The sequence below is a fragment of the Hyposmocoma kahamanoa genome, unplaced genomic scaffold, assembly GCF_003589595.1.
Source record: "Hyposmocoma kahamanoa isolate Upper Pololo Valley unplaced genomic scaffold, ASM358959v1 296, whole genome shotgun sequence".
Lineage (NCBI taxonomy): Eukaryota > Metazoa > Arthropoda > Insecta > Lepidoptera > Cosmopterigidae > Hyposmocoma > Hyposmocoma kahamanoa.
In genome coordinates, this window is record NW_020653780.1 from 2127552 (window position 1) to 2140132 (window position 12581).

Sequence of the window (12581 nt, forward strand, 5' to 3'; positions counted from 1 at the left end):
AGTCACTCAAAAATAAAATATATTTTGATTTTTATTTTTTTATTATTAATATATTTACAAGATCTATTTTGCTTAAACTTTAAGCAACAAATCTACTTTGATTATCAATTTTCATGTACCGTCACTCACACATTATGTGTGTAGTCGTAGGTATACATGGTAATTTGTAGTGCTTAAAATGACTTAATTTGCAATGCAAGTCAGCAATTTCAGTACAAGCAGTACCGACTACACAACAGCTAGAATATTTATTTTGGTAAGTATTAACAGGCACTTGTGTTTTTACTAGTTTCGCCAACGGTGTCAGTTCCTTTGTATCATTTCTCGAGCTAATGAAATATGACGCGAATGTAGTACACGGTGGTATACGGATAATATGTTTATACATATGTTATCTAAATAGACTTAAATTACTTGAAATCATAACTCCAATATGCAGATATTACGTTTATATGTCTTAAAGAAATGGATTCTAATCATTTGAAATCGTGGTACATATCTCCATTTCTTTTTCTTTTGAAACAAAATTGAAGCAAAGCTGATAACGCGACTGCACCGTGAAATATAATTAATTTATATTACTCACGTTCTTTGGCAGGGTCGCCATTGCAAATTGTGGCGTTTGTACAGGGTTAGCTCAATAAAACAACGTTTGTTGCTTCGCGTACACGTGCGATACACGCCCGCTCACGCCACTGTCTCAGTGTCCACAGAACACTATACCTCGTGTCGTCATGGCGGGAACGGCGGGCCGCATTGTTACATGTATTGTCTATGGTACATTATGTCAAGACACTACACTGAGGATTATATATGAAACAGAATTTTAAGCTGAACATGCTCGTGACTGTACAGAGGTAACTAAATCGTCCAAAGTGGTTTACGGGTGAGGTAATAGTATTTCTTGTCTTCTTAAACAGATAAAATAAATGGGACCAATCTGAGGTACCCTCTTTCCAACAAAAAAAATCATCAACATCGTTTCACAAATGTCAGAGTAATCGCGCAACATACCCATAAAATGAAAATGAAATAACTTCTGCTCTTCTGAAGTCGGTTAAAAATGCATAAATACGAAGTTGTCATGAATTATCGGAACAAAAAGAAATGATCGCTAATCAAAAATACAGGTTATGAAATGCTGTCACAGTCGTTTAATTTTTTTAAATATTTCACCTAATATTTCACTCATAGTTGGCATAGCGTCTGGCACGGTATGCTAGAAGACGTCGGGTCGAATCCGGCCGGATCGAAGGAATTTTTCTGAGTGTTCGATCTTTGTATTATTAAATTTTTTTAAAACGTACTTAATACACAATAATGTTTCTAGTCGCATTTTAAACCTTATGGAGTAATTTCACATAAAGAGTAATTTAATTTCCATTCAATAAAAATTAAAAATTAGGGAACCTTTGATAAATTGCAGCTTGTCAATGTAAAACAAATTAGTTAAAAAATAGATATATGGTACTCGTCGCGACATCTGGCGTGCCAATAGGTACCTGATACCCAACTACGCTGTCTTGTATCGATTTTAGCAGTTCTCTTGACTTATTAGTCAATGTTATAACTATATTTTAAATTTTTATTGAATTGATATTCAATTATTTTTTATGAAATTACTCCTCAGTTACTAGACGCGTGATGCGAATGAAGCTTCATACTTGATGATACTTATCTTTTAATTTTGTCGAATATTACTTATTTGACAGTAATTGTGTCGGACGGATGTCGGACGGAGATCGAGAGTAGACCCCCTGATACGAATCGGACGTAGTACACAAACTCTCTTACGCTGATTTTGCTAAGCAATAAAACTGAAACAAAACTGCTTATTGAGGGTTGCATAGATCTCGTTTCACTGATTCCATATTAATGACACAATTTTGCTTAAAGTGTCGATAACGATAGTATCTGTTAAATGTTAAATGATAAGGACTAAGGACAGCACTGCTGGATATAAGCCTCCCCTAAAGACAGCGACGACAACTGGTCTTGTGCTGCTTGCATCTAGCGGATTGCAACCATCACGAGTTCGTCGGTCCACATTGTGGGTGTCTCACGCTCACACTGCGTCTTCGAGTACGCAGTCACCACTCGAGAGTCCTTGTGAATGGGGCTCCATCGGCTTTTGTGTCGCAAGCAAAATGCCTCACCTACTGCCACTTAGGCGCTGCGCAAAAGTGTCTTGTGTTGGATACAAGCAATAGAAGTCAATATTCTATGAAATATTATATATATATATGAAATATTTGCGGTTGGCGCAACCAGCGTCAGTGTCCGGTTGCTGAAACAACCAAAAATTAACGCAACAACAAATATTAATATGTAGTTAAATAAATAACGACTTTTAAATATCTTAACGTAGTACACAAAAATATTAAAATTGTATTGATGGTTTGCCGTAAAAGTGATATAACTTAGTTAACTAAATAAAAAGATACTCTTAAATTGTTAAAATAACACTGAAAAGTTTATGATGTAGTCAAATTTTATGAACTTCACAAAACTAAATAATGGGCTTTTAAAAATGTTCTACTTGACACAAAATTCCTATCAAGATTTAATATGTAGTCCACGTCAATTTAAAGGGGTCATTTTAATTATATTATTAACAACGCAAACTTCAGCAGGTAATTTAGGGCAGTAGAGAAGGTAAAAATAGGTCAATCTTATAGGTAACGGTATTTTATGGAGGATTTTTAAGCGGGATTAATTTTTGCACTTAATGCTTGCAATTAATGAGAATCAAATTAATGATAATCAAATAAATGATTAATGTAAATCACTCCAAAAGATCATGTAACTTAAAAGGTTGATGTGATGCCTTTTAACCGACTTCAAAAAAGGAGGAGGATCTCAATTCGATTGTATTTTTTTCTATGTATATATGTTACGCGATTACATCCGACACTCTTTTTTGTTGGAAAAGGGGTGTAATGGTCTCATTCAAATTTCAAGAAAATATGGTGGCGAATTAAGAGATGCATCCGGTTTATTGTATTACACCCACTTGCCGTTAACCGAGGTCAATGAAACTTTGCAAATAGATTTATATTTACGAACTTTAGAGGTCGTTTCCTTTTATAAAAAAAATATAGTTATTAAAATCGTTTATGTCAATTAGCACTGTTTGGAACCGTGTCGTTTCATTTGCATTCCAATTTCCACATTGTTCTTTATCTACATTGACTTACAATTATATGGACGTCGGGTTCGCGCTAAAAAGTGTCCGCACTTGTAAGGCGCTAAAATCGTATACAGAGCGCGACACTCCGCTTTAGTCTTCATTTGTTCTACTGACAGCGCGATACTGCATTGACATTACAATTTAAATTTCGAATAGGTTGGCTTGGGACATTTTTTTCGTGGTTTTTGTATTAGACCCGTCGTCCATTTATTTGTAAGTCAATGTTTATCTATTACTGGATAAGGTACAATCTCTCCAACTACTTTCATTATGACGTCATTGGATTATTTCACCGGTCAGCAAGTAACGTTTTATATACTTTTGAACTTTCGCGTTACTTTGTACTAACATTTGGAAACAGGAATAAACGCGTTTACTAGCGGTAGTTTTCACACCTACCTAGTTTACCGACGTTTCGGCCAAGTTGCACTGGCCGTGGTCACGGGCTCGGGCATCTAAACGTAAACGTTTATTCCCGTTTCCAAAAGTTAAGAAACGTTTTTTTTTTGGCGATTTTAATATTTTTCTACTCCGTCATTCCATTCCGCGATCTAGGGAACTACAACGCCAAAACGGTCTAATTTCTGCGAACACGTATAGTCGGTGGGGGCACTTATGTATCCACTATTTGTATAGCACTTAGTACAAATAGCGGGTACTTAAGTGAGGGCACCGCGCGTACATGTCAATAGTACCAGAAAACCAAACTATCAGCTCTAAACGTCTATACAGAGGAAAGCACCATCTGTGGCTAACTGGTTGCTTTGGGCAGTAACACTGAAATTGTAAATAAACTAATTCTCAACATCAGTCATCATTTTAGTAGTAGTAGAGCTCCTTGTGAAAGAGTTCGTCCAGGGAAGTACTGTCACCTTACCTATTTCTACGGCCAAGCAGTAATGACACCATTACTGTGTTTCGGTTTTCAAGGGTGCTGGTGAAATTACAGGCACATGGGACTCATTATGTATATATAACATGGGATGTCAACTTATGTCTCAGGGTGACGGGCGCAGTGACAGTGCCCCTCATATCTTTGCGATTTAAAACTCTGAGTGGCACTGCAACCGTTCAAACCGTGCAAATCAGGCTTGTTCTTGCACGACTTGTTCGTCCCATCACTTGACATTATAAAAATAGAAAAATAAATAAAAATCATCATCATCAACTCATTTATTCGTCCCACTGCTAGGCACAAGTCTTCTCTCTGGCAAGGGTTTAGGCCATAATCTCCACACATTTTCCGCGGATTGTGAACCTTTTTCCACATGCAGGTTTCATGAAATAATTATAAATTTCAAATTAAACTTCGTACATAAATTCCGAAAACCTTAGAGGTGCGAACTCCGGATTCGAACCCACGGTCTCCGCTTGAGATTCAATAGATTAAAATATTATGCTATCACGGCTTTTTCTACACTAATTCTCATTTGATGATAAGTGAAACTTTTAATTACGTACAAACAAACGAACCACCGCTCATCATTTTACGGCTTTGAGATACTAAGTTTATCAAAAAGAACTTTTTATGCTCCATTTGAAAAGGAAAAACTTATTTCAAAGATTATCCAAGACTGAACGATACGCGGACCGAAACAAAAAGTTTTGTGAATCTCTCCCGTTGGTGCGCAAGATTGATGTATAGCTGGGCAAAAAAATACGACCTTTCTTCAGTAATCGTACCTTATTGCCTTGAACGAAAGAATCACGCTGAAGGTTTTAGGAATAAATCCAGAAGATATTCAACAGCTCTTTCCTGGGTTCAGACCGCATTTTATAGATCTAAGATACGCGAGACGTTTTTCATGAGTATCTATAAAGTAAAACAACCTGTGTAGTAAGTTTACGTAGGTACTTCCTAGATCATACGTATCGTATTCGTAGGAAAACTGTAGTTATTAATTTATAACTAATTATCTCCAAAAATGTTTGAATATTTTTTGCGGTATTTCAATATTAAGACGACCTCGGTGGCCTGGGTGCGTACAGATTTGGCGAATGCGCCGCGAACGTGCTGCATGTACGATGCGCGCGCGCTGCACGGGTGCTATATGCGTGCCAGTTAAATACATGTTAATAATATATGTGGCGCACAAGCGGCACACGAACTGTACGCAAACAGATCGCACGACGTAATGCACGTGTGCAGCTTGCGAGCGTTATGGTTTACACTGTGGTGTCTGGTTACGGAGGTCCCGGGTTCCATTCCTGTTAGGACCAATTTGGGAAATAAACTATTCCAAATTGGTTCTGGTCTGGGTATTCTGGGAAGAGCCACAGAGTATAGGGAATTCCCTAGTTCGATACCAGGCAATTGGGTTAGTCATCTTGAACATTACTGGGATATTATAATTTTAAATCGAGTTTCCATTGTACTACATGTTACTGTAATGCTCGTGTGTGCATTTTATAAAAACAACGAGTCTTACCACCTTTTTTTATTATATCAAGTGACAAGACGAACAAGTCATGCACTGTTATGGATAGGCGTGTCGCCTACATAACAGTTGCAGTGTCACTTAGGGCTTTAAATCGCAAAGATCTTAGGGGCACTGCCACTGCGCCCGTCACCCTGAGACATAAGTAGATAAATCCCATGTGCCTGTAATTTCACCAGCACCCTTAACCTTTATGTTTAAAACGGAACGCAATAATACTCACATTAGTGCTTGGCGGCAGAAATAGGAAAGGTGGCAGTACTTCCCTGGACGAACTCTTTCACAAGGGGCTCTACTGTAACTAGACATTACAGCCTTCAGCCTAAGGCAGTAATGACTTTCTCATTACAGTGAATGCAAGTATTTTAACAAATGCGACAAATTTTGTTTCGTATCAATTACTACCTACACATTTCCAATAAAGGTCCCTTTTCTCAGATAGCGTGACAAAAGTTTTCTTGCTTCGTCCTTATAATTGCGCTTATCTATGTTTAAGAATGATTGACAAGGTATTTTGTAGTTTTTCTTTATATTTGTTTCATACAAATGTGTGGATTGAATCTATCCCTTTTCTCGATAATGTCACACCAATTTGTCTTCCTTAGTTTCGTAAGATCCATCAAACTACAATAGGAAAATCACTAAACGCCCAATGTACATCGAAATGTACTAAATATAATTAATTAATAATTAATTAAATGCTTCAGGCCCCGAGCAATTATGCCCTCAGTTTTGTATGAAAAACGTTTTTATTTAGATACCCTATGGTCAGAATAATAACATAGTATAGTTTTAAATTTGAATGCGATATTTTCGTTATAAAGTATTATATCAGTGGGCATTTACGTGATCATAGGATGAATATTTATTGGGTCTGAATCATTTCACATAAATTATGTACATTTTAACGTACAATAGATTTAGAACGTAGGGTGTCCATGAAATTCCTTTATATCTATTTGAAATTCCTCTACAAGAATTCTGCCAATTCAGTTCATTCTATTCAAACTTAAAGGTTGCCTACTAAATTTTGTATTCACGGGGAAACTTAGATAATGTGAAGATTACTTTGTAATTTGATTCAAACCGGCGACAGGGGAATATTAAAATATCAATTTTACGCTTTATACATCAGACGAAACTTTGCTTCAGTACTTTGTATCAAAACTTTGATAACTTTGAAAGTTATTGTGCTACAAAATAGACGTGTCATTTTAAGATTAAAAGTTTCAAGTGACATGCCTTAATCAGGCTTGCTTTATTATTGTAAGGGTTTGGAGGAATTTTTGAAATTACGTACGGTGAAACAAGATTACTTTTGAAATAATGGTCGATTTGAGACTACGTCTTAAGGACATTTATTGTCGCCTTATAGATTGACAGAAATGAAAAGGAATTCACAGTTATTTTATTTGGAATACATAGCATCAAAAAGGATTAGTGCGTTTTTGTCTTAAACTGCCAATTTGTTGGTTTACAAGTTTGCTCCACAGAACAATAAATAGAATAGTAACCATCGTTACAACGATACAACACAAAAACACACAGAAACAAAATATAAAAAAGACAAAGCTAAAATAAAACAATAATAAAGTTAAAAACAAAATAAAAACAACAAAAGAAACATGAAATATTCAACGCAATTTATATAAATATGTATATGTGCGGGTGTGGCGTATGTAAAAGGATCTACTTAGCTAATGTCACAGCAGAAAAGGCTGTGACGTTGATTTTCAGTGGACCCTATACAGTATAAAATGCTGTAGAAATGCTTAATTTGCGTGGCGCGTGCCAACAGTTTGCGGAGTTCCGCAAAGTTGACTTTAGTCCGCCATTTTCGCTTTGTACGTCAAATATCTCGCGCAAAACCTCGAAAATCGTAGAAAAATGACTTACTTCGCTACTTTGGAGTGCAAACGATAGTCGCACTTTTAGTAGTAGTAGAGCTCCTTGTGAAAGAGTTCGTCCAGGGAAGTACTGCCACCTTAGCTATTTCTGCCGCCAAGCAATTATGTCACCATTACTGTGTTCCCGTTTTGAAGGGTAATGGTGCTGGTGAAATTACAGGAACATGGGACTTGTCAACTTATGTCTTAGGGTGACAGGCGCAGTGGCAGTGCCCCTCAGATCCATGCGATTTAAAGCTCTGAGTGGTACTGCAACTGTTATGGACAGGCGTGTAGCTGGTAAGCTACACGCCAAATAACTATATAGCTAACTCGCCTGTCCGCTCGTTTCACAAACCCACACTTGTGTTTTTTTATTTTATTTTATTTTTATTTTATTTATTAGGTTCACCAACGTTGCGTACAATATTACTTATATTCGATATACATATATTATTTTATAATCTAATTGCCACAAACACTTAAAGGTAAACACAACATGCACTGACTAAAAGCTAACAATGTCTAATAAAAACTAAAAACTAACAGTGTCTAAATAAAGTAAACAATAAAGATCACAATATGGAGCACAATATACTGAAGGTCACTTATTTGGTACAGTCGAGTAAGTGAGAAATTTTCTTCCGAATCTTGAGAGGTGAATCGTGGTGAATGTCAATGCTATCACTGAAACCATTCACCGTTCTACTCAACCTTGCGACGGGTGAGTTTGAGCCAAATACAGTTTTACGAGGTGGGACACTTAATGGACTAATTTTGTTACGCGGATATCTAAAGGGAACACGCAATTTGAATTTTTGAAGCAAATGAGAGCAATCCACTTCATGACGAAATATTTTTGACACAAATGACATATCCAAAAGAGTTCTACGTTTCTCCAAAGACATCACATTGAAATGTGATAAACGACGCTGGTACGAGGAGAGTTTTTTCTTGGAGATTCCACATGAGTACATTAAGTGCCAAACAAATCTTTTTTGAATGCGTTCTAAACGTAAGGAGTGTGTTGCGTAGTGTGGTCTCCAAACAACACTGCAGTACTCCAAGATACTGCGTACTAAGCTATTATATAACATAATTTTGGGTTTACAGCTTCGAAAACTTTTAATGTTTCGCAGTACGAATCCCAACATACGCGAGGCCCTACTTACAACATTATCAATATGCGGAATAAAAGTTAATTTGTTGTCAAATATAACACCTAAATCTCGAATTTCATCCAATACCTGTATCAAAATGTCGTTTATGTGATATTTGTAAAGAACCATGTTATGCATTCTACCAAACCTTACCACAAAGCATTTACTAGCGTTTAAGGTCATACCATTCTCACTACACCAAGCAACCACTTCATCCAACTCACTCTGAAGCAAAACTGAATCCTCAACGGTATCAATCACTCTGCAAAACTTTAGATCATCTGCATATAAATACGGTTTTGAGTATCTAAATCTGTGAGGAATGTCATTTACGAAAATATTGAATAATACCGGGCCTAAATGAGAGCCCTGCGGTACACCTGATGTGACATTGATCGATTGTGAATTGAAACCATTAAGGACAATGTGAAAACTGCGATTATCCAGGTAAGATTTCACCCATCTTAACATAGAGTCGCTGAAGCCATACACCGATAACTTTTGCAGCAAAAAATGGTGGGGAACACGATCAAACGCCTTACTAAAGTCCGTGTATATAACGTCCACCTGTTTATTAGCGTCTAAAGATTCAAATAGACCTTCTGAAAAATCTACCAAATTGGTAGCTGTAGACCTGTGTTGAACAAAACCATGTTGAAAGTGGCTCAAAAATAGCTTAGTGTGACGCATTATACACGGACAAACCAATGATTCGAATAACTTGGCAAAACAAGATAGAATTGAGATTGGCCTGTAGTTACTAACCAGGTTCTCATCACCGGACTTAAATACAGGTACAATTTTGGCTATCTTCCACGCAGATGGGAATATTCCAACAGCAAGTGATGCATTGAAAATCATTAATAGCGGATCCACCAAGTATTCCGCGCATCTCACGATAAATATTGGAGGGATTCCATCCGGGCCAGCACCTTTATTTACGTTGATGCTCTTTAATTTCTTTAAAACCATGTCACGATTCAGAGTTGGCGATGTTAACAACACACTACAGTTTGATGTATCCAGTGGATCAGCTAGCTGAGCGGAATTACAGGTCACATCATCATTACCACTTGAGTACACAGATCCAAAATGAGACGCAAAATATCTACAAATTTCCCGACCATCCGAAGATGTCTGATGGCCGTCGGTCATAGAAATGGGATATGAACTTGCTCCTCCACGTTTAGATTTTACGTATGACCAAAATAGCTTGGGGTTTTTCGTTATCTGTGTCTCTAGGTTAGAAATATAGCGATTGTAACAGTTACTGATTAAACGCGAACATCGGGAGCTCAGTAGTTTTAATTCCAGTTCATCCATTGGATTTCCGTACATTTTAACGCGACGTCTGAGATTATTCTTCTCCCTTAGAGATCTCATCAAACCACGATCAAACCACGGCGGATATGAATTGTTCCTAACTTTCTTTTTAGGTACAAAAATATTTATAACTTTGCGAACTTTTTCATAATAAACATCCAACATAACATTCACATCATTCATATCGCCGAACAGAAATTTCCAGTCGTACTCCATGAGCTCCTTACAGATTCTTTCGTAATCTGCCTTCCAAAAGTTTAGTTTTTCTGAGTCAGTTCCACATACTACTACAGGCGCTTCAGTTAAAGGGATTACAATATCCAAAGGAGGGTGAAAATTATCTAATTTGCTAAGTAAATTATGAGAGGATTTTACCATGCAGGTAGGAAGATCAGATAACACCAAATCAAGTATTCTATTAAGGTTATTAACTGTAGTATTATACTGTTTCAACCCATTTAGTAGAGTGAAGTCTATAAGGGATTGGCACAACTCGGGGTATTTGCCAATCAAAACCTTCAACGAACACCAGTCGATACTACTCAAGTTAAAGTCTCCAATGATACAATTGTGATTGGAATGCTCAATGATTGTGGTACAATTTTTAAAAAATAGCTCTAGTGAGGTTTTCTTTATAGGAGACGGCAAATATATAGCACATATTGATATTTGTTTGATAGTATTTGCAAACGGAAATTCAATCTTTAGCCAGAGTTCCTCAAGACTACTTTCCCATTCGATCATTCTTTTAGATTGAAATCTCTTCAAAACTGCTATTAGAACTCCACCACCCTTAGAATGAAGATCAGTTGATCTATCATTTCTGTATACGACATACCTACTATCAAAAAGTTCACTGCTGCTGACAGAACTATTCAACCAAGTCTCCGTAAGAACAACAACATCATAGGTATTACATAAGACCTGACAGTAAAAGTTGTGTGTTTTCGTCCTTAATCCACGTGTGTTTTGGTAATATATATTTAGTTGGCTTAGCTCCTTTAGAATGTAATATCAAAAAACCATACAATTACCAGAAATAACAATAAAGAACTTAGTATCCAAATCATTTGATGTTTTTTAGCATGTCCATGTTCTTTACTAGTATGAAATCGGTATCATCACTTTTCCTCAGAAAAATCTTTCCGCTTCTAATCCAGACGTATTTGTAGCCTTTGTCCTTGGCTGATGTCCTTGTGTTATAATGTCTTTCATTACATAACAGTTACATAAACTCTACTATGACACGAGGGACGGGATGAGCAAGTCGTAGGCATGCCTACCCATAACAGTTGCAGTGCCGCTTAGAACTTCAAATCGCAAAGATTTGAATCTCTGAGCTCTAAGGGGCACTGCCATTGCGCCCGTCTCCCTGAGACATAAGTTGACAAATCCCATGTGCCTGTAATTACTATATTACTCGATTTTGAATCATAATTCCAGTCCAATCAAATAAATTCACAAACTACCATAAGGTAGCTTACAACCAACTTAATAGTTCAGCAAATTTGATTCATGACTTAGAGTAGTTTATCTATCGGTTATTGATTACATTTTGATGTCTTCGATTCATTTACTGTAAACTTCGAATACAGCTAAGTCAATAGTTTATAACGTTAAACCGATTCCTATACCATAATAAGTAAAGTTGAACTTAGTTGCAAAATTGAAGATACTGTCGAAACCAGAGTCGGCTTATCTACATTTGTAATATAAGACGGACTGCTACGGTTGATATATGTAAAACAAGAATTTGCTACGACGTACATACAATGTGCGATGTTGTACCCTTTACGACGAAATTTCCGAAACCGCAGCATTCTACTTTAAACTGCACCTGTAATACTCGCGAGAGTAGGGAAACTTTTATCTAGTTTACTGACTATGATAGTGGATGCGCGATATTCAAGCTCGCTTGTCAAAATAACTCGCGTGACGTAATTTTTGAGTAAATTGACTGCTTGAAGAAGATTTCTCTTTCGTATTTTAGCTGATGCAAAGCTTTGTGGGTAAGTTGATTTTGTTATTATCTGTACCTAATTTGCGAATATTTATGTCGATTGTTTTGTAGATAATCACGTTATATTGATTCAACAATCAATTGGGTGTGGATCTATTAAGTCGGTCAATAATTTTACTGCGGAGATAATTATTTGAATCAGTGTTTATAAGTGTTTTGGGTAAATTTATATTAATAATGCTGTGTGTTGTACAGATAATAGTTAGTAGCAGTGAAGCTCCCGGTGAACGAGTTCGTTCAGGGAAGTACTGCTAAGGAAGTAATTAATGTTGAAATTACAGGTACATGGAATTTGTCAAGTTACGTCTCAGGGTGACGGGCACTGTGGCAGTGCCCCTAAGATCTCTGCGATTAAAAGCTCTGAGTGGCACTGCAACTATTACGGATAGGCGTGTTGCTTACGTCCAGGCGCATATTCGTCCCGTTACTTGGTATTATAAAAAAAGACGGCTGCACGGCAAGTTACAATTAACGGATCTCGTTCCGTAGCACTGGAGGCGATATTCGAATAAAAGTTTGTAGCTCGAGCTGTTGTCTGTATATTATGTTATACTGTCTATTACA